Source organism: Monodelphis domestica, chromosome 3, assembly GCF_027887165.1.
Source record: "Monodelphis domestica isolate mMonDom1 chromosome 3, mMonDom1.pri, whole genome shotgun sequence".
NCBI lineage: Eukaryota > Metazoa > Chordata > Mammalia > Didelphimorphia > Didelphidae > Monodelphis > Monodelphis domestica.
Genome location: NC_077229.1, coordinates 84,026,632 through 84,051,213, shown reverse-complemented (window position 1 = coordinate 84,051,213; position 24,582 = coordinate 84,026,632). Strand labels below are relative to the sequence as shown.

General features: G+C 37.6%; 1 protein-coding gene and 1 long non-coding RNA gene across 6 annotated transcripts in view; one reads left to right on the top strand and one right to left on the bottom strand.

The window, feature by feature from the left end:
- Positions 1-24,582, bottom strand: part of BRD4 (bromodomain containing 4) — a 165,882-nt gene that overhangs the window by 116,391 nt on the left and 24,909 nt on the right. The window lies entirely within an intron of this gene.
- On the top strand, positions 461-24,582 carry LOC130458271 (uncharacterized). Its single transcript, XR_008917387.1, has 2 exons — positions 461-653; positions 24,258-24,582. It is a non-coding gene; the product is annotated as an uncharacterized LOC130458271 (long non-coding RNA).

Sequence of the window (24,582 nt, the reverse complement as noted above, 5' to 3'; positions counted from 1 at the left end):
GACAGCATTCTAATCCAAGAACAATGAGCACCCAAGGCAATTTGGCAATGATTCCTATATATGAAATTTATAATTAAACATTGAGAGATAAGATTCAGATGTATAGTTCTGAGGTCAGGTTATGCATAGATGTTCCTAAGTAAAATATAGTTTTTAAAAATCTGTAATGCCTGAAAACGAGTTACTGTTTTAGGTTTTAAGACTGCACACAGACTTAAAAAAAACAAACCCATATATATCTATATCTATATCTATATACACACACGTATATATCTAAGTATGTTAGAGAATCAGTAATAAAATTCCTGACCTGTATAATATGAAATCTCCTCACCAGTACAAGCAATGACTTATTGAATTTCCTATATTCCTCCACCAATCTTGTTACCAAAGAGATTCACATGAAAATAGGATTTTGGTATCCCCAGAGTTCACTGGTTGTCATAGAAATGATTGTTATATCAAAACGACTTGCATTTTCAGGTGAGAAATGAACGGAAACTGAAAACAAAACCCATAATATGCCAACTATCCAACAAACATTCAAATATTGTTAAACAAAAAAGAAGACGAGGACATTTATTACAACAAGTAAACAGACAAGTCCTATACCATAAAATGAATGCCAGAAAATAGAACAGAGAAACATCAGGGTAAGCAAAAGAACTTTGGCATACAGGCTTTAGGGGAACATATAATTTGTTTTTCATGCTATGGTAAAAACTCCAGGCTTAGAGGGGTAAAGAAATTTCAGCTAAGGACTAATTTATTGTTCATACAATCTGCTATAGCCACTGACTTTAGTTTTTAACAAATTTCAGTAAAACATTAGACCAGTTTGCACTATACTTAATCATCTAAATTCCTAGAAATGTGAATTAATATGGCAACAATGTGCAATGTTTCTGCTTTCCATGGGGACTTAAAAGTAAATATTGGACATGGATATAGGCCAATTTAATTCACAACGTTTTTTCTTAATAATTTTGTAGGAGGTGATTTAAATGAAATATAATTTGGCTTGTATAATAACAAATTAGATTTCTTTCTTGTAAGTGACTCTGGATGTCACTAGGTAACCAAAAAATTAATTTATTTTCTCAGTTTGCAGACTGGGAAGGAAAGGAGAAAGCTGCAGAAAATGTAAACATTTTGATTCTCCAGGGTCTAAATTCTTTGATGCTATAATTTTATTCTTCCTTTTTTTGACTCGTCTAATACGTGTATAGTCATTGTATTCCAGTTTTGTGTTCTTATGTCTTTTTAAAATCAGTTTCTTATATAGAGCATATTATTAAGGTTTTCTATTCTTACTCATTTGTTAAGTGCTTAACTTTACTGGATTGTTTAATTCATCACATTTCAGAGCACTATTACTGGGCTCCTGAATTTCTATTTCTCTCAAGAAATTTTTGTTGCTGTCAAGTTGTTTTTCAGATGTGAGTATGAAGAGTTGTTTTTGAGTTACTGTCTAACTCTTCATATAACCCCATTTGGAATTTTCTTGACAAAGATACTGCAGTAGTATGCCATTTCCTTCTCCAGCTCATTTTAGAAATGAGGAACTGAGGGAAACAGGATTGACTTACCCAGGTTTACATAGCTAGTAAGTGTTGGAGGCTGAATTTTTAACTCAGGTCTTCCTGACTTTAGGTCTAGTATTCTATCCACTGGGACACATATCTGCCTCCCTCTTCTAAGTGTTCTTTGTGTTCTTGATTCAAACCCATTTCCATGTTGTTGGTATTTGCATTAGAGTGTTCATTTAGAGTCTCTCCTCAGTCATATCCCCTCCACCCCTGTAGTCAAGCAGTTGCTTTTCATCGGTGTTTTTACTCCCACAGTTTATCTTCTGCTTGTGGATAGTGATTTTTAGATCCCTGCAAATTGTTCAGGGACAATGCATTGCTACTAATGGAGAAGTCCATTACCTTCGATTGTACCACAATGTATCAGTCTCTGTGTACAATGTTTTCCTGGTTCTGCTCCTTTCGCTCTGCATCACTTCCTAGAGGTTGTTCCAGTCTCCATGGAATTCCTCCACTTTATTATTCCTATTCCTATTATTCCATCACCAACATATACCACAATTTGTTCAGCCATTCCCCAATTGAAGGGCATCCCCTCATTTTCCAATTTTTAGCCACCACAAAGAGCACAGCTATGAATATTCTTGTACAAGTCTTTTTCCTTATTATCTCTTGGGGGTACAAACCCAGCAGTGCTATGGCTGGATCAAAGGGCAGACAGTCTTTTATCGCCCTTTGGGCATAGTTCCAAATTGCCCTCCAGAATGGTTGGATTAATTCACAACTCTACCAGCAATGAATTAGTGTCCCTACTTTGCCACATCCCCTCCAACATTCATTACTTTCCATAGCTGTTATGTTAGCCAATCTGCTAGGTGTGAGGTGATACCTCAGAGTTGTTTTGATTTGCATCTCTCTGATTATAAGAGATGTAGAACACTTTTTCATATGCTTATTAATAGTTTTGATTTCTTTGGCCAAGAACTGCCTGTTCATGTCCCTTGCCCATTTATCAATTGGAGAATGGCTTGATTTTTTGTACAATTGATTTAGCTCTTTGTAAATTTGAGTAATTAAACCTTTGTCAGAGGTTTTTACGAAGATTGTTTCCCAATTTGTTGCTACTCTTCTGATTTTAGTTGCATTGGTTTTGTTTGTACAAAACCTTTTTAATTTGATGTAGTCAAAATTATTTATTTTACATTTTGTGACTCTTTAAAACCAAGTCTTGCTTGGTTTTAAAATCTTTCCCTTCCCAAAGGTCTGACATGTATACTATTCTGTGTTCACCTAATTTACTTAGTTTCCTTCTTTATGTTCAAGCATTTTCATTTTTAAACATGTGCCCAATTATATTTTAATCTGGTTGTGGTCAATTTTTGCAGGGCTACCAAGTTGACACTTCTAATGTGGAGCACTGTTTAAATTGTAAGACTCTTTTTACTTGGTTTGTTTAGCTAAATTGTTTTTCCCCTCTTTTATACAAGAAAATGGTCTTTTAGAAGGGAATAGTGAAAGAAATATTAGGAATGTAAGTAAATCTAAATTCAAGAACTGAGTCATGTATTAGAAGTTTTGACTATGAAAATGTTCCAACTACTTCTACAGTTTAGTTTGTTTACTAACATTGTTCTAAGATTCCTTTTTCAAACATGTATATTATCTCCTCAACTAGGCTGTAAAGTCCTGGAGGCCACAAAGACTCTATTGTCATCTTTCTCCCATATAATGCCAACTAAAGAGAATAGTATAGTGTTCTACACATAAGAGATGTCAGCAACCTTCTTGCTACTGAAAAATGAGGCAGAGATACACTATTATATATTTTAGAAATTATTTATTATGGTCTTAAAGCACTTTAAGAGAGATTGTGCATACAAATTTTTAGTGTTTTGTGGGGTAGGGGAAGTGATTTGGAACTATAACTTCAGTCAACTTAAGTAACTCCTTGATGTAAAAAGAATTACATTAACTGAAATAGATCAACTTGCCCATAACTGATACCCTTATAGAGTTGCCTAGAAGCAATAAAGAAGCATTAAAAAATTTATTCAGAGACTGAGAGCTGTTGTGAGGGAAACCTAAAGGTAACTTTAGTCTCTAAGGGTATTCAAAGGCACTCTCCCCCTCAACTGGAGCCAGAGGTTCTTAAGTCTTTTTTGTTCCATTTGACATGGTTCCCTTTGACAAGCTGATAAAGCCATGGATCCCTTCTCAGAATATATATTTCTTAATAAGTGAAGGAAATACTCATTTTCAGTTAGAGGTTAGTGAAAATAAAAAATGAAATTTCCCTCCACCAAAGTTCATGGATATTTTTCAACTTCCTCTCCTCACATACTCTGTCAGTATTTTGTAGTATGGCTTTCAATTTCATTACTTAATTGAAGCCACTCATTTTAAAATGACAATTGAAACTGAGTATTTACAGATCCAGATTAAGAACCCTTGCACTACAGAGAATAGAGAACTTATAGGCCAAAACTTATTTTGGCCTATCTCTCTAGATAAAAAAATTCACCACCTCATTTAACTCCCAGAAAACTTTTTTGCAAACAGCCCACCAACTGCTTAGTCTAAAAGAACTCAAAACCTAAAGTTACATCTATAATTTTTGAGGCAAAATACAGGAGAAATGTTTAATGGATACATGTAAAGGAAATTGTAAGTTGAGTAATAATGTGTTTCTTTGTACTGACCAATTAGGTTTGGTATGTTTTGGATGGGAGAGATTGAGTCTCACTATAACATCACTCTCAAATATCATGCTTTAGAATTGCCTCATAATATATGGAGATCAGCTATGAATGACTTTATTATCAGCAATGCAAGGATTCAAGGCAACTCCAAAGGATTCATGATGAAAAAATGCCATTCACAGAAGGAACTAATGGAATCTGAATGCAAATCAAAGCATACCATTTTTCACTTTATTTCCTTCATTAGGTTTTTTTTCCTGGATGTACATCCTGGATATACAATGCATCTTCTTTCACAACAAGGCAAATATAAAAATGTGAATCACAACCTATATCAGATTAGTTGCCACCTGGGAAGGGGTAAAGGAGGAAGGGAAATCAGATCATAAATTGTCAGAAAAAAATTTCAAACCCTTACCTTCCATCTTGGGAGTCAATACTGTGTATTGGCTCCAAGGCAGAAGAGCGAGTGGTAGGGTCTAAGCAATGTTAAATGACTTGCCCAGGGTCACACAGCTGGGACTTGTCTGAGTCCATATTTGAACCTAGGACCCCATCTCTAGGCCTGGCTCTCAATCCACTGAGCTACCCAGCTACCCCCAGAAAAATTTTTTCTGCATGTGTAATTAGGGAAAAAATAAAATAGAAAAAGAACAGCTTTCTAATAAATGAAGTCATTTTGGACAACACGATAGCTAAATCTTAATCCAAAGATAAAAGGACAAAAGTAAAAAAGCCCCTGTTCCAAAGGAATTTGTATTCTAGTCACTCAGTCAATTACACACCTGCTAATACTGTTCTAAACTCTAGAAGAAAAAAAAGAAAGTAAAAACATTGCTCCTGTCCAGAAGTTTATTTTTTATTGGAGAAGATAGCATAAATGTAAAATAATGAGGAAAGGCAATAGCATTGAAGGGAACAGAATAATGAATGCCTCCTGCCTAACACTGGATCTGAGTCAAGATGATTAGCTTTCCTTCTTTAATGATACCAAGAAAGAAAGGAGTAGAGGCGGCAATAGTAAAAAGGGAAAGCATTTCAGGTATGGGGGGGAACAGTTAACACAAGGCTCTGGAGACTGGAGATGGAATGTCCTGTGCAAAGAAATAAGCAAGCCAGTGTAGCTGAAATGCAAGAATATGTATGTGTGTAGGTAGAGGAAAGAAGGGAGAGAGATGGTCAGACCTGAGTTTTATGAAATCACTTCACTAGCAGGATGGGGGAATGAACTGCAATGTAGAGGCTTGAGGTAGGGAGGTCAAACAACAGAGCAGAGAATATGTATATGTTTAAAGAGGTTACAATGGCAGAAGGAAAAATACTTGACAACAGATTGGATAAAGTGGGATAAGTTTGAATAAGGGTGACAGCCTGGGTGACTTAAGAGTGAATGATAGTAATAATAGTGAAATTCAAAAGAGAGGACAATTTAAGAATAAATTCTAAAAAGCAGCTCACATCAGACACAGAAGAGAATAGGGTTGGGAATTATGAAGCTGATGACTGAATCCAGGACAAGTGTTGAGATAGTACATATATAAGTGAGAGAGCATAGAGCTATGATGGTAAACCTATGATACATGTGTCAACACTGACACTTGTAGCCATTTTTGATGACATGGGGCTGCATGTGGGCTCAGCGTGCCTTGGGGCCCAGAAGCCACATGTCTGCAGTCATGGCCTTGGCCATGCCCTGGCCTGGTTGGGGGCAGAAGGGGGGGGGGGGGGCGCGCCTGCAGGGGAAGGGAGGAGGAGCACAGGAGGTCAGCCAGGCTGGTGGTTAAGGCAACTGCTAATGAGGCGTTCCTGGGGGCCAGCCAGTAGGGGAAGGCCTAGGTAGGGCAGGGTGTGGCAATGGAATGCCAGCCCACAGTGCAACAGAGGAGTGCCTGGACCCCATTACCAGACACTTTTAGCACTCTGAAAAATATACCAATAGTTTTACTCACAATTTTCCCCTCTACATATTTTTGTGAGACCTTATTCTCAGTGTTAAATAATATCAAAACACAAAAGAAGCAGACTGACAGATGAAGTTAGTAGCTCTTGCTTGGGCTTGAAGTGTACAAAAAAATACCAACCTTCAATTGAAGATTTTAGCCAATGAAATTCAGCAACAAAAGTCACCAATAGGCAGGTTAAAGAATTCCCCCTCCCCCTCACTCACCTTAGTTCAGGGCACCCCACAGAAGTTAAATAATTATCAAGACCAACAAAAGAAACCAACTGACAAATGAACAAAGAAGTCATTAAGCAGGAAAGAAATAATTAATTTTGGGTTTATTAAATAGTTATATATTACAATTATACATTCTTGTTATTTAAACTACAAATATCATGAAATTATGGATTTTTCCCCTCAAAGTGACATACCACCTAAGTTATGCTTGTTTTTTAGGCAAATTTTGACACACCAAGCTCAAAAGATTGCCCATCATTTGCATAGAGGAATGAAAGGGATCAGAGCTTTTAGGAGCCACTAGGGTCAGTGGGAGAGACTTGGAGATAAAGATCCAGAAAAGGAAAGTGAAAATATATAATCAAGTGGGTGGAAGAAATAAAAGTATCCAGGAGGAGGACAGAGCAGTGATTGATGTCAAATTCTAAATAGAAGACAAGGATGAGGACCGAGGAAGGGGTAGTAGATTTGGCAACGATCACTGGTAACTTTGCAGAATAAAATTTCATTTGAGTGGAGAGGCTAGAAGTCAGATTGTGGGAGACTGAGACTTAAAAAGTGGAAACATTTAGTGCAAAAGACAAACAAAAACGACTTTTTCTGAGAGGAAGAGGATAGGAGGGTACTTAGCATGGATAGTCAGATCATTTGAGGTGTTTAAGAATGGGGATATATGGGCATGTTTGCAAACAGCAAGATAAGGAAAGATGGAAGTTGAAAAAGTAGGGGCAGAAGAGGAAATAAATTGGAAAGTTATTTTTTTTAGACATCTTTTAGGTACCAATCACTGTAAAAATATCTCATTTGGTCCTCACAACAATTCTGGAAATTATCCATCCTCCTGATGTTTTTGAAAAGTTAAAGTAAATAAATGCCTATATACTATGAAAGCAGTACAGTTCTGGGCCCAGGTTTAGTCTATTATTATAGCCTATTATTATTATACAGTATATTATTATAGCCTATAGATCAGGAAAATGCAAGAATGATGGTGGGAAAAAAAGGCAGGAGAAATCCAGCGCTTTGATGACACAAAAAACTACAAACAATTTTTCAGTGCACTCAAGACTGTCTATGGGCCATTAAAACCCACCACCACTAACTTGCTATCCTCTGACAGTGACACTCTCATAAAAGATAAAAAAGGCATCAGCAACAGGTGGAAAGAACACTTCAGTCAGCTTCTCAACCGACCTTCTTCAGTCAACCAAAGCGCCCTTGACCAGATCCCCCAAAACCGCACCATTGAACAACTTGACGTCCCTCCTTTAATAGAGGAAGTCCAAAAAGCCATTAAACAAATGAGTGCAGGCAAGGCACCCGGTAAAGATGGAATCCCAACCGAGGTGTACAAGGCCTTAAAGGGAAAGGAGCTTCAGGCATTCCACATAGTGCTGACCAGCATATGGAAAGAGGAAGATATGCCCCCAGAACTCAGAGATGCCTCCATCGTAGCCCTATACAAGAACAAAGGCTCTCGAGCAGCCTGTGACAACTACCTAGGAATCTCACTACTCTCCACTGCTGGAAAGATCCTCGCCCATGTTATACTCAACAGACTCCTGTCATCTGTCTCAGAGCAAAATCTGCCTGAATCACAATGTGGCTTCCAACCAGATTGCAGCACCATCGACATGGTCTTCACAGTGAGGCAAATGCAGAAAAAATGCCTTGAGCAGAACCTGAATCTCTACATTGTCTTCATAGACCTGACAAAGGCGTTCGACACAGTGAACAGGGATGCATTGTGGGTGATCCTCGGCAAGCTTGGTTGCCCAGCAAAATTTGTCAAACTGATCCAGCTCTTTCATGTTGACATGACAGGGGAAGTCCTATCTGGTGGAGAGACTTCCGATCGCTTCACCATCTCCAATGGCGTGAAACAAGGCTGTGTCCTCGCTCTGGTACTATTCAACCTATACTTCACCCAAGTATTACAACATGCTGTGATGGATCAAATACCGACTGGATGGCTCACTATTTGACCTTTGCCGCCTGACTGCAAAAACAAAGACAACAGAGAGACTCATCCTGGAAGCTCTCTTCGCAGATGACTGTGCTCTCATGGCCCACCAAGAAAATCATCTTCAAACCATTGTGAACAGGTTCTCTACCGCAACAAAACTGTTTGGCCTGACTATCAACCTCAGCAAAACAGAGGTGCTGTTCCTACCTGTACCAGGGAGGCCAACAAACCAGCCGTGCATTACAATCGATGGCACGCAGCTTTCTAAGGTCAACACTTTCAAGTACCTGGGCAGCACCATCGCCAACGACGGGTCCATAGACCATGAGATTAATGAGAGGATCCAAAAGGCCAGCCAGGCACTCGGGCGGCTGCGCTCCAAAGTCCTCCAACACAGAGGTGTAAGCACTGCGACGAAGCTCAAAGTGTACAACTCAGTGGTCCTCAGCTCGCTCCTGTATGGTTGCGAGACATGGACACTGTACTGAAAGCACATGAAACAGCTGAAGCAGTTCCACCAACACTCTCTCCGGTCAATCATGAGGATCCGATGGCAGAACCGAATCACCAACCAGGAAGTTCTCGATAGAGCCAACTCCACCAGCATGGAAGTCATGGTCCTCAAAACCCAGCTATGATGGTCTGGACACGTCATCCGCATGGACCCACAGCGAATACCAAGACAGATATTCTATGGTGAACTGTCAGCTGGACTCAGGAAACAAGGCCGACCAAAGAAAAGATACAAGGATCAGCTAAAGTCAAACTTGAAGTGGGCTGGCATTATACCAAAGTAACTAGAACTTGCTGCCTCTGTCAGAAGCAGCTGGCGAACCCACATTAACCACCACCTTTGAAGATGAACGATGTCAACATCTTGCCGCTGCGCGTGAACACCGACACCAGGCCACAACCACATCTCCCATAACTGGAGTCCCATGCCCCATGTGCCACAAACTCTGTGCCTCAGCCTTTGGACTTCAAAGCCATATGAGGGTACACCGTAGATGAAAACGCACAAAGACAATTGTCATTCTCAGTCACTGAGAGACTACTGTCCATAGCCTATTATAACTGGCCAGTGTTCAAGGAGCTTGGTAATTCAAACCTTTTTTATTGGTGTCTGAGGAGAGGTAGGGAGACAGGAGATACAAAGTATTCTATGTTCAAGTAGCTCAATGGGTATCAGGAAACAAAAATATGAAAAGAAGTATAAATACAAATTAGAATGTAATCATGATAGGAGAGTAGAAAAGGTCACTCATTTTAGCAGAAAGATCACGAGGAAGTAGTAGGTACATTTAGAAGATTATAGAAATCAGAACTTAGAATTTAAGAGATTCCTATTCCAAACCTATTCCAAAGGTTCTTGACCTAGAACAGTGGTGGTGAATCTATAGCATGAAGAGTGCTCTGTGGGCATTCCCCACCCCAGTTCATTACTAGAAAGGCAGAGGGACTGGAGCAGAGTTGCTCCCTTCCCCTGTTTCACTATGCCTGATAACATTTTTTCACATCACCCACCCCTCTGCTCAGGAGCCCAATCTGAGAACACAGGGATAAAATGGATAGCTCACAGGCAGCAGAGCTGGAGGGGAGCAGAGATCTCAGGCCACTCCTCTCCCCCCCTTCACCTGTGCTGAGGGCATTTCTAACTTGATTCACCCCTCTGCCCAGGAACCCAATGGAAGTGCTTTCTCCCTCCCTTGTGTGGGGTGAGGGCACTCAGTCTCGGGGTTGGGAGGGGCAGGGCCTGGCACTCCACCTGTGTCAAGGAAGCTTATTCCCTCTCTCCCTTCCTGAGTAACTTTACCTATTCATCAAACATTCCAGACATACCACAGTTTAAGTCAGTGCACATTCTGTATGTCAAAGAAAGTTAAGGTTTGAGGAAGACCTATGAGAAGACCATGGGAGAAGCATGGGGAGAAGAGACAGAGCAGGCAGGTCAGGGGGAATGAGAAAGAAACTGGCAGGCTAGGGAGCATGCAGCGAGGTTACTTAGGAATGATTGACCACCCATCCTAATAAACTTGTTAAAATATATATCTCTGGGTAAAAAGAAATATTATTTATTTTTCATTATTACAAACCTAAAGTTTGTAGATAGATTATAGGAAATCCATTAAATAAGAAAAACAAATAGGTTAGTACTTACCTAACTGAAATTTATCATTTCTCTCAATTAGTTAAAAACATTATTTTGAGATCGAGTCCAAGGACTTTACAAGACTGTCAGAGGTGTCCATGACACAAAAACTCAACCCCAAGAAACACAAATTGATGAAGTAATAGAATTTGGAAAGAAGGGTTGTTTGAGCCTATCAATTCCCACAGATTCAATTATCATCTCTTTGTCAATTATTCTCCTGACCACCATATCCAACTACCTACTGGACACCTCACACAGTTATAGAATTATCATAACTTAACAGGTCCAGAACTGAATTCATCAACTTTCCCCCCAAATCTTCCTCTCTTTCTAACTTCCCTAGTTCTTTTGAAGGCCACACCATTCTAATCAACTAGATTCCCAAGAACAAGTATCATAATAAACAAGTCATTCTTTTATCCCTTCCATATCTTATCTGTTGTGAAATACTGATGCTTCTACCTACATAATATTGTTAGTAATTCTAGGTATATATGCCCTCTCTTCTGATACTACCACTTTGGCAGAGGTGCTCATCGCCCCCATTCCTGGACTAGTGCAATAGCTAGTGCTAGTTGGTCTCCTGCCTACTCTCACTGTTCCAGTCTATCTTCCATTCACTGTGTTGATGAACCTAGGCTACATGTGTTAGAAGTGGCTGCTCCCCTCCCTCTCTCCATGTGCAACTGAGGACATTTCTCACCTGACTAACCCCTCTGTCCAGCAGCCCAATGTGATTGTTTCCTCCCTCTCCTGTCTGGGATGGGGGTGGGGGGAGAGGAGGAGAAGAGATGGGACAGGGACTCACATGTAGCATGACATGTAGCATGAGGGTTGTAGTTTGGGCACTTGGTCTCTAAAAAGTTCACCATCACTGACCTATCACAATGATCCTCTTAAAGCTAAGAGCCAAACATGTCATATCCACAAACCCTTTCTTTTTCTCTCCCTACTTGAACAACTAATAATTTAGTGGCTCCTTGATCAAATATAAAATCCTTTGCCTAATTTTTAAAGCCCTACACAATATGGTCCCTTTCTACATTCTAAATGTCCTAGAACTCCATAGGTCAGAAATACTGGCCCCCTTGCTACTGCTTAAGCAAAAGCCCATCACCTAACTGTCCTCCATACCTGAAAAGCAATCGTATCTCCTCATTCACTCTCTGGCTTCCTTTAGGTCTCAGCTAAAATAGTATCTTCTGATTTTTGACAAAGAATGATATCAATCTCCAGGGAAGGAACTGTTGGAGCAAGATGCAAATCAAAGTATACTATCTTTCACATTAGCTTATTTACAGTTACCAATTTGATACTATGTTTTGCATGATAATACACGTTATCCAGACCAAATTGTTTATTTACCATCTCCTGGAAGGGAGAGGGAAGGAGACAATTTGGATCTTATCATTTCAGAAAGTATGCTAAAAATTGTCATTATATGTAAGTGGAAAAGTATCTTTAACAAAAGTGGGGGAGCACATTCTGCAAAGTCTTTCTTGGTTCCCCCTCAATGTTAACCTTCCCCTAAGATAATCTCCAATTTACCATGTATATATCTAGTTATGTAAATAGTTGTTTGTATATTGTCTCCCTCATTAGACTGTGTGCTCTTTGAAAGCAAGATCACTGTTTCCTTTGTATCCCCAGTCAGTGCTTAATAAAGGATAGTTCCCCTTTCACTACATCTCACAAAATTATGTTTAAAAGAAAATCCAAATAACATTCCAACTATATGTTTAATGCATTAATATTTAGATTGTTTGGCATTTCCAGAGATCCCAACAATTGGAGGGGCAGGGTTAAGAATGGGTGGCAGTTACGTGAAGATTTTATTATTGGGGGCCAAAAATAAGGTAGTTTTTGATATTTACTTCAAACAATTTGAAGCAGATTCCATGTAGACATTTAAAAATTACTGTAATATATAATTTGAGATAAGGATTACCTAATGCTCCAGAAGGAAAAAGTTCAGTATGACAGAAAAATCTACTTAGGATAAGCACTGCATCTAATAAATATTAAGTTTGTCTTATTTATTTCCTATTAGAATGTGAACTCAAGGGCAGAGAGCATTTTTTGGCCTTTATTTGTTGTTTCTGGCACTTGGACAAGTGCTTAATGTTTGTTGATAGTGTGGCCATAAAGCAATTCACAAAATTTGTAGAGAAATATCAACACTTTTTCATAATTGAATTTTCTAGATGAAATGAAAGACAAAGTGAAGTGTTAATGAACCAATAGAGCACCTTTAAACCTCCTTACAAGGCTACCGACAGAAATACTGATAAATCTTGGCACAGCTTGATTTTAAACTTAATCAGTTTTTAAGATCACTTAGAGGCGCAAAATATTTTTGAAGTTGTTTGGTCCAAAGGCCTCAACTAAAAAAATAAATAAAAATAAAAAATAAAAAAAAATAAAAAGCAGATCCAGAAAACTTAAGCAATTTCTTCAGACTATATAGTGTCAACATATGAACATAAATTCCTGCAATTCCAATTTAGAACTCCACAGTATCAAAATGAATGTGAAACACATACATATACAACAGCCTACCAGATATATGTGAAGTTTGGATTTGGCTCTCCGCTGATTATAACAATAAAGGTACTTAGCTCTTCCTTTATTGTAAAGATTAAATTGTAATCCCCTGTCTATTATAAACCCAGTACTTAAAATAGATCTACCCATTTTAACCACAAAAAGGTATGAACTAACTACAAAAAGGTATGAACACCCATTTCATACACTGAGTGAGAGGTCTGTGACCCACCTATGAAAGAGTGGGCAGTCCTGGAGAGGAGCATTGGCTGTGATTGGTAGAGGTAAAATTTAGGGGAGGTGACACAAGAGAAAAAGGTCTTTAAATAGTGGAAACAGACACACAGGGTTCATTTTTCAGTCACTTGGAGTTGGACTGGAGAACAGTCACTGGGAACTGGAGGGAAGACAGACACTCAGACTTGGAGTGAAGACACTTGGTTGTGGAACTGGACCCCTGGAGGAGGTCTTGCAGGAGACCTCAGACTGCTTTCCTTTTAGACAGTCACCATGGTCAGTGAGTTCCTTGGCCTTTCTGGAGGTCTGAACCTCCAAGAAAGGCCCATCGTCTTGAAGACTCCTTTTCCCTGCCTGGTGCCTCTCTCTCTCTCTCTCTCTCTCTCTCTCTCTCTCTCTCTCTCTCACACACACACACACACACACACACACACACTCTCCCTCCCCAATTAACTAATTTAATTTAATCCCTGGCGACCACCAATTTAAGTATTAAATCCAACTATAAATTTAATACACATTAGCTTACACTTGATTATTCTATAACAGGAGGTCCAGACAAATTCATTCCTTATCATAGCGATTAAAAATGGTTTTTACATTTAAAAGTTTCATTGTCTAAATCTTAGCTCAGAGGTATACAAAAACAGAGTAGCTGGATTTGTATTTCAGAGACCAAAGTTTGTGTTCTGTAACTTCCATGTTAAATTTGTAAATTAAAATGCTATGATGACGTCTACATATATCTCACTAGACAACTTGCTTTTTATACATTCATATGACCTCTAAAGTAGTTCAGATAATATATTATTCTTCCAAGAGAATTTAAGTCATGTCATAGTAATTACAATTAAGTTTGCTCACTATTTAGAGCAAAGAATAGTGAGAGGTGAACTAAATGGAATCCAACGATTTCATTGATTATTCTCAGATCTACTTATTCAGCCCTAGCTAACATTTCTCCTGATTGCCAGTCTCTCAACTCCAGTTGCTTACTGGACATCTTGGCCCAGGCATCTTAAAGGGAACTGAATTAATTCTCTCTTTCCAGAGCATCTTTTCTTCCTTCAGAACACCGCCACCTTCCAAGTTACCTAGGCTCACAACCTAAATCTTGGACACTATTCTCAGCCTCCATACCCAGCTGTTTTCCTGTTATTTCTATTTTCATATCCTATTGTACATTCTTCCTACTCTCCTCTGACAGTGTCATCATTCGAGTCTCAAGTCCATGTCACTGCACACCTGAATTACTCCAATAATGCTATCTGTTGCTATTCCTGGAATATGATACTCCATCTGGAATGTTTTGTTTGCTTTTATTTTTACAAAACAATTAAAATATTAAGAGTAGGACAAGAGAGAAAATGGGGGGAAGAGGTAGAAAAAATAAATGAAACTGGCAACTGAAGTATCATTGAAACAAGCTAGCCTATATGAAAATTCTGAGTATAAAATTGCTGAATAGTACTTGACCCAGAAAATCTCATTGAGAAGCAGTTTCTACATACCAACATGTTTCAGTTTAAGAAAAAGGGTCATCTCCAGTCTCCATGGTTTTTCATTGACTTTTCCCCCATATCTGGAATGTGCTCCCTTCTCATTTGTCTCAACTTCCCTGGCTTTAAGACTCAGCACAGATTCTACTTTCTTTAAAAGGTCTTTCCAATTCTCTCCATGGACTGGTGACTTTTCTTTTTGAGATTACTTTCCATTTTACTCTATATTTTGTATATACATGAGCAAAGTTGAGGATGACACCAAGGTATGAATTGGGTGACAGGATAGCTTTGAAGAAAACTATTCAGAGAAAAAAATAATTAATGTTTGACATGTTGAGTTTAAGGTCTCCTAAACATTCATTTTGAAATGTCTAGTAGGTTCTTGGTAATGCAATACTGAAACTCAAGAAAGAGAGCCGAGTCATTGGCTAGAAATGATCACTAAAACTTTGGGAGCTGATTAAGTCACAGAAATGAAGGATTCCAGGCACAGACTTTATAAATACTCAAGTTAAGGGCCTTATAAAAATTATGATCATCAATGGGGACTGAGAAGGAATTTCAAAATTTACCATACTGTTTAAGGTTTACAGAAAGATTCTCTAAAGTTAGCAGGGATCTTAATGAATGAAATTCTAAAACTTCATGTAGTAATACTCCCCCCTTTTATATAAATATTTTCATAGCTTCCCATTTTTATTTAAAAAAAAAATAAAACACAAATAATTTATTTAGCTCATCTTTTATTCAAATAAAGTATTTCAGCTTTTTAACAGGCAAAATGACATTTACTGAAAGTCTTTTACATAAAAAATGTTGACAACTAATTTTATTCATTGTAACCATGAGATATTTCCATTTTTATACTATTCTTACCAAAATCAATCATATTGTGAAATGGAAAAATTTTAACATCCACACAAATATTGCTAAACGTAATTGTTTTTACATATTTCACATTCAAATGTAACAGAGATTGTGAAAATACTTGTTAAGAGCCAGTCACCTATATTAAGGTTCAACAATCGCTGAATCAAATATAACTTTATTTGCCCATCCCATATTAATTGCTACCTAATATCCATAATCAGTTGGAGAAAATACATGTTTAATCTTTCAGATGGTGACTTAAATCTGAACTTTGTTTTCACTGAAAAAAGTAGATTTATCCACATTCTAATCATGGCCATTGCTTTGCATGTTTTCTTAGCTCCATGCTTTCTCACCCCACCCCCAATTGTAGCATCCCAGGTATATTCTCATATTGAAAGTATTATTGATGTATTGATATTGTAACCTAAGTACTCATATACCAGACACATGGTCATGTTACTTATTGATCATTGTATTTCCAAATCTTCAGTCCAAAGGTCAAAAGAATTCCTGGGCAGAGCTTTAGCTATCTCCTGGTTAAGACCATACTCCTTAACAAGTCACATGTTTTGATTAACCTTCTCTCTGATTATGTGATTGTCAATTGAGCCAATGTTAAAACCTATGCCATGTCACATGTTCATATCAACTACTCCCCACTCCACATTCCTAAATTCTCCAATAAAAGTTTGGGGACATGTGCAGATCATTCTCTCAATATCATCAGAGGAGCATGCAAAATGGAGCTGTGTCTCTGTGTCTGTCTCTCTCTTACCCATTTTCCCCCAGTTTCCAATCTCCTTCTCAGGTGTCAACTCACAAATATATTAATTTGTGGCTGTAGGCAACTACAATAATCATTTTTTTCATTAATTCCCAGATTCAAAATAAAGTCAACTTTCTCCTTGCCTCCAGTCTTTTCCTCTCTCCAACCTATTCTTCACAGCTGCCAAACATATAATCCTAAAACCAAGGTGATTCCCCTGTTCAATAAATTCCAAAGGTCTTTATACTGACAGGATCAAATTCAAAACTTTTATTTAGCATTCAAAGTCATTTACAATCTGGTTCTGACCCATCCTTTGAGCTTTATTATACAAAATTCTTATCCATGATGCCTAGTAAGAACTCAATAAATCATTTTTTAAAAGAATTCTTCAGTTCAGTCAAATTGATCTTCTTGTTCCTCTGTTTCTTGTCTTGGGTCTATGCACTGGCTACTTCCCTCTAAGTCCCATAACTAGAAAGCATTTGTTTCTTGCCTTCACACCTTCCTTCTCACCTCCTATAAAAGTCCTTTCCTCTGATAGTGCTAGTTATTAGCTGCCCCTCCCAATCTACCTTGTATTTATTTTTGTGTCTATGTTTTCTTCTGCTATAAAATATAAGTTCTTTCTTGATAGAGGCTTTCATTTTCATTTCTTTATCCCCAAGGAAAGTGTCAGGCATATGTAGATACTTATTATTTGTGAATTTAAGTGCCTTCTCTCACCAATTTCAGTTCTAGTCTTATTCTATATTATTACAATTATTGACTTTGTCTCTTCCTGGGCATAACCAAATCTAATCCACACTAAATTCAACTACATTTCCAAAGAGCCTTCTAGAATGACTGAAACCAGGCTTCATCCAGTAAAATTCTTCAACAGTCTTTTCTCTCTCTTAATTACAAGATTATATAACAAAGATAATGTTGCCAAGAACTGGACAATTTAATGAGCCAACAAGCATTTATTAAAGCACTGGGAATACAAAGAGAAAAGCAGAAATAGTCTCTTATCCTCAAAGAAGCTCAATCATTGGGGGAGGTGGGGGAGGGGTAGATGAAAATTTAATGCAAGCAACTATCTACCAAATATATATATACACACACACACATACACACAAGTTAAAATGGAGATAATCAATCATACAAGGTGGCACTAGGGATAAAAAGAGTTTAGGACCCCAAAGAGTCAAAGATGAAGACAGAATTCCAGGCATGGAAAATAGCCAGCGAAATGCAGGAAATAAAAATGAAATGCCTTGTTCATAGAACAGCAGCAGGGAGGATAATGTCATTAGATCACTAAAGGAGGGTCAACTAAGGTCTAAGACCTGGAAAACTAGAAAGAAGTCACATTATGAAGTGCTTTAAAAACTAAATGGAGGATTTTATATTGAGCCTAAAAGTAATAGTGAGTCACTGAAGTTGTTTGAATAGGGAAGTGACATGTTCATATATGTGATTTGGAAAGACCACTTTTGACAGTCTAGTAGAGAGAATGGACCAGAGTAGTATAGATTAGAAGCAAAAACTGGCACCATCAAATAGGTTGTTGCATTATAGTCCAGGTGACCAGGACCTACATATCAAGATGTTGGTTGTAGTATCAAAAAGGAGAGCTAGGGGCAGCTGGGTGGCTCAGTGGATTGAGAGTTAGACCTAGAGACTGGAGGTGCTAGGTTCAAATCTGACCTCGGACACTTCCCAGCTGTGAGACCCTGAGCAAGTCACTTAACCTCCCCATTGCCTAGCCCATACCACTCTTCTGCCTTGGAGCCAATACACAGTAGTGACTCCAAGATGGAAGGTAAGGGTTTAAAAAAAAAAAAAGAGAGAGCTGCTTAATAGATGTTTTAAAAGTTTCTGATTAATTTGGGTGCTAGAAAACACTTAAATATCTATAGACATTAGAAAATGATGAGAGTAACTTGCTTTAACTTTCTTTTCTAGGGGAAGCAAAATAAAAGGTTTAGCTTATTTGTTAATTCCTTTTCTCCCGTTTTGTAAAAAGGCTAAGGATTTGGGGTGAGATTTTATACTCTGGGTTATTTTTTTTAAAACCTTACCTTCTACCTTAAAAGACAGTAAAGTTTCCAGGGCAGAAAATAAGAACCAGGCAACTGGGGTTAAGTGACTTGCCCATGGTCACTCAGTTAAGACATGTCTGAGGCCACATTTGAACCCAGGACCTCCCATCTATTGCAATAGACCAGCATGAAATGATGAGGCGGTGGCAGTGTCAGAGCAAAGGAGGAAAGATGCTGTTTAAGGTGGTATAATGGCTCTGGCACACATTAAGTACTGGGGGGGCAGGGTGTATGTGAGAGTGAAGAGTCTAGGATGACAACTAGGTTATGGAGCCGGAAGGACTGGGAGGATGGTATTGTCTCAACAGCAATAAAGGGGATTTGGAGAGGGGTGGCGGGGGTGGTGAGAAGAGTCAGAGGAGAATGTTTAGAAGGACAACTAATGTGCTCTGTTTTGGATGTGTTAAGTTTAAGATGTTGACTAGATAGCAAGTTAGAGATGCCTGAAAGGAAGATAGATAGGAGGGTAGAGGAAGTTAATATTCGAGAATCCAGCAGCAGAGATAATGAGGTAATGAGATGACCAAGTGAAGTATATATAGTAAGAGAGGGAAAAGAGAAAAGGACTCAGGACAAATCCTTGTGACATACCTTAGAGGTGTTAATTGGAAATTATTTGGATTGAGGATCTAGCAAAGGAGACGATATATAAAGATAACTGATTACTACCCTAAAGAACAATATTCATTTGGACATTTGAATGTTGATCTATTTGCTTTAATTTTAACTGCTATTTTCTGCTCACATTTAAAATGTGCAGGCAAGGCCCCAGATAAAACATAAAAATGCAGTTTTATCTAATGAGATCCTTAAAAGCAAAAAAATCAAGAATATAATTAAAGTATGCACAGCAGATCTTGCTTCTCTAAGCCAGCTTTTTTTCACTTATCCTATTTTTCTGAAGTCATTTGTAAAGTCATTTTCTGAAGGCATCTGTGAAAATTTCAATTTGTGAAATTGACTCTTTAGGTCTAGCTAAAGAAGCTATCATGTGTGCCAAACGTACCCTATAACCAATATTTATAGGGAAAAATTTTTTTTTGAAAAGGGACTTTTTCATTTGCAACTGAAATAAACCAACCAGGAAACATCTAATTTTTGAAATAGTTAAGATATTCTTCCAATGTAGCAATACCATTAATTCACAACAATGAATGAATCTTATTTGCTGATATCACTCAGGATTAACACTGAAGTATGATCACACAAAATACTCATTTGAATCATGTATTTTAAAATAGAAGAAACTTCAAAAGTTCTCTAATTCAACTTAAAACCCAAAGCTCAAAATATCAATTACTATGTTCATGACAGTCCTCAATGGCCTAGCCATAAAAGACAAGCAGTATAAAATAACAATTTCAGCCATCATTTCCTTGTGCTTGCTGTCATTTTAATAATCAATCCCAGAATTTAATAAGAAATAGCTATTAAACTCATTAATATTTTGTAGGACTTTCTTCTCCTTTTTGAAAATCAGGACATTTTATACTTTCTCCTTGAATGGTGAATGAATTCTAAAATATTTTTACATTCTTACTGTCAAGTAGAAATACAAAAAAAAGCTAGAGGCAGTTCCTACCTTCAAGGGGGGTAATGTGATAATTGGGGAGACAACAGGAAGACCCGAGTGTCAAATCTGTCTCAAAAACCAGCTCTGTGTGATGTTGGGTAAGTCACTTAATCTCTCAGCCTCAGTTTCCTCTTCTATAAAACGAGAATGATAATAAAAGCACTTACCTCACAGACTTATCACAAGGATCAAATAAATGCAGTAACTGCACTCATTTCATATGCCAGCTAGATTTGGGTCAAAATTCTGCAAGGTAGGCCTCAACAATATGTAAACCAAGAACTACCAGAAGTATAGGCTGGTCTTTGAAGAAAAAGAGCAACTAGAAACCAAATTGCCATCATTCATTTGATAAAGTGAAAAACATCTACTACTTCATTAACTACACAAAAGCTTCTAACTGTGTAGATCACATAACTTAGCAAGTCTTCAAAGAGAAGGGAGTCCTTTTCTCCTCAGGAGCCTGTATGCAGGCCAAGAAACAGCAGTTAGTTGCCTAGCTCTCATTCTAGTATATCATATTACCTACCTCTTCAAATATGGAAAAACTGATTGAAGATTGGGAAAGAAGGTTTGACATAGCTATATACTAGCACCTCATTTAACTTGTATGCAGAATACAACATGTAAAAAATGTCATGCTGGATGAATCAAAAGTCAGAATTAATTAATTAATGTTGTTGGGAGAAATACTAAAAATCTCAAATATACAGATGATACCACTCTGATGGCAGAAAGTGAAGAAAAATTAAGAAGTCTGTTGGTAAGAGTATAAAAGCTGGCTTGAAGCTTAATATTTAAAAATTAGGATCATGGCAACTGGTCCCCCTTCACTTCTAGGTAAACAGAGAAAGAAGAAACAGAAATTGTCAGATTGCTCCTTGGAAGGAAAGCTATGGAAAATCATACTAAAAAGCAGAGATGTCACCTTGCCCCAAAAGGTCCAATATAGTCAAAGCTACGATTTTTTCTAACGTATGGCTGTGAGAGTTGGACTCTAAGGAAAAGTGAGCCCAGTGGAATTAATGCTTTTGAATTGTGGTTATGGAGACTTTTGAGATCCCCATGGACGGCAAGGAGATAAAATCAGTCAATATATAAAATATAATTAAGGTTATTCATTGGGAGGACAAATACTGAAGCATGAGTTTAAATATATCTGGCCATAAATGAGAAACCAAGACCCTGATTTTGAGGTGAATGAAGGCAAAAGGAGATGGGGATGGCACAGGATGATAATGGATTTAAATAATAACAAATCATGAAGATATTATATATTCAAAAGCTGACTCTAATGAGCAAAGTGTTCATGGGCCAGACTTATGGATTTATTTCTAATGTCACATGATTGATTTCTGAATCCTTAAATTGGATTTGATTTAAATAAAATTTATGCCTCTATTATTATCTACAGTCTGAAAGCTAGCCAACAATTTGTAAAGGTCCTTTGAAATGTCAGACCCACACTTAACATCTGAATAAGTTTGAACCAGTGTTCCAGGAAAGAGGTTTATCTAAAGTCAGGAAGGACTTTCAAATGAACTTCTTCTTTCCTGGGCACCTGGCTACATTGTGTTGCCACTGGTTCCTTTATCATGTAATTGGACCTAATATTATGTTAATAGTTTTGTTGTTTCTATTGTTTGATCAACTTCAGGAAAACCTATAATGAATCAGTCCAGTAGGTCAGACCTGCTCTCTGTGTGCTGATCTGCTGTAGATGCTGAAGTTCTTTCTGTGTTCCTTGTCTGTTTGTTCAATTTATATCTCTTCCTCTCTATAGTCTTTAATCTTTACCCATTGCTTTCCCAGTCCCTAGCTTCCCTCCACAAATGATTAAAACCCACACAAGAACTTTTTGTGAAGGCTGGAACTCTACATATGAGATGGATAAAAAATGTCATGAAAGCAATGAACAAGAGCTTGGACAGACTTCAGGAGATGGTGAAAGAAAGAAAGGTCTGGTGTGCTAATGACTGATAGGATCATGAAGAATCAGATACATCTGAAGGCTGAACAACAACTAGCTTTCCTGGCTTCTGTGAGCCAGGAAAGGGAAGAAAACGGAATACTGAAAGCTCAATCAAGTCAATGTAAACATAAAAAGGCAAAAGAAAAACAATACATCATTAAGGTTATGATGTGTCATAGAGCCAATTTACCAGAAGAACAAATTGTATGCTTCAAATAACTTAAGCAACAATTTTCTTTATCATCTCCACTCCAAGAATTTGATTTATAAACATAAGTTCTACAAACAGCTGCTGAGATTACACATCCAAAACATCTTTGTTCAGCTATATCTGTACTTTGATATTCCTATTCACTAGTAATATAATGAAAGATGGATAAATACTAGTGAAAATCTTCTAAGTGATAGTGTCAGTAGTCTAAGTAGACAAAGTTTTAATATACTATTGAATACACTGGTAAGAATTATATAATTTGGGAAGCAAGAAACTCTGATGGAAGACATTCAACCACCTCCCTTCTTTTAAAAAAATAAACATAAAGGTGACATGACTTTAATAGGAAAGTCAATATACAAGACCTATATTTTATGGAAATATTTATGTTTCATTTGAATATAAAAATACAATTCTGAATGGAGAATAAAATAATAGTCTAGTTTTAAAAGTACTTAATATTTTGATGAATTTATAATACCAACCCTATTCCGCATTGTTTTCCTTTTTTCTTCTGTATCATTCCTCCAAAGATTTATTCCAACATTTATTAGGCCTTTCCCTAGGTCTTTTAATATGAAATGGATGTCAGTGTACTCCAGCTTTCCATTTATCACTCTCTGATTTTATGCTATCCTTTTCTGTTATCTTTTATTTTACTTTCTGCATACAAGTCATATTGGTGATATGTTGCACATTTAAAATCCACAGTCTTTTTTCCATTACCCTTTCATAGTCACTTGCAATTGATTTTATTGACATCAAGTCTTCTAAGATTTGCAGTTATAAAGCACCACTAGTCCAACATGTATGAGGTAGAATGAATGCATAATTCTCAGAGTATTATTTTGGCTTGTAACTTTAATAATTTAAGAGTAATAGTAATTTGCATTTAATAGAAACCTTTGCATTTGGCATTACTCTTCAATATTATTATTCCTCACCCTCATCCTTAATACAAAGGCCTCCTAATACCCTTTTAGACAGAGGGAGACAATCCTTTGGGTTCTTTCTCCAGTCCTCCAGGAACTTGCTACTTAAGGCAGTGATAGCAAATCTTATTAGAGATGGAGTGCCAGAACCACCACTCCCATCAAGTGTAGTTTACACCCTGCCCACCGCTACACAGGGGAGGGAAAAAGCACTCATTGGGCTGCTGAGCAGAGAGTGAAGTGAAAAATGTTCTCAGGGAGTGTAGAGAGAGGGAGAGGAGTGACTCAAGCACTCTGTTTCTCTCCAGCTCTCCTGCCTATGAGCTGCCCATTGTACCCTCTGTGTGTTCCCACTGGGCTGCAGGGCAGAGGGGTGGGTGATGTGAAAAGATGTCATCAGGAGCAGTGGAGAAGGGAAAGGGAAAAGCTTCGCCCAAGACTCTCTGCCTTTCTAGTAGTAAAAGCACATGTCATCTTTGATACCTGTACCATAGGTTCACCATCACTGCCTTGTCAGAGGCCTCTCCAGGTCAAGTTCATGCCTGGAATCATCCTCTGTAAAACATTAGCCTCTCCCAGGTAGTCCAGCCCTGAACTCCTCTTTGTATCTACTGTAAAACTAATCAATTTAACATTGCTGTCCTTTATTTCTAGATTAAAACAAAATCTGTCCCCAACCCAAGTCTATTTTCTTAAAACTGTTCATTTGAAAGAAGGCTGTTTCAGGTCCATGATGTAAAGCTCTGTCCCACGTTTTCCTTTCAATATATTCCATTTTAAAGATGGGTTTCCCCAGTGTCTCATTTTGAATAGTGGCTAAAAAGGATGCATCTTGTTATTTCAAAATCCCCTTAGACTTCCACTTCACACAAAGCTGAGTTGCTTGAGATCAAAAACACTTCAAATGACTCAAATGTGGCCCATTCAATTCTGGACCAAGGGTATAGTCCATTTATTCTAATTGTTCCAATGATGAAAAATGAATAGTTATATATGTAGCTGTTTTATCTGCCTATTTTTCTTTTTGTATAGCAGGTACTTAAAAGACTTGAACTACATAAAAAAGATTGCAGAGAATGATTTTAAGGAAAAGACATATGGACCAGTATGAAGAACAATTAATATAGGCTGGTGTCATTGCAGCAAAAGGAGATAGTATACAACATGTGGGAAAGGGGCCTTAGAAGTCATGTAGTTCAAATGCTTCATCTTACTTATCCAAGGTGACAAAATTCAAATAATTTGAAGAGAAATCTGAGAAAATGCTGGAAGGAATCTAACCTTCATTCTGTAGACAATAAGGAAAGGTTCTGAGCCAAAGTAATAATCACAACTGTATTAAAGATGCTGACATATG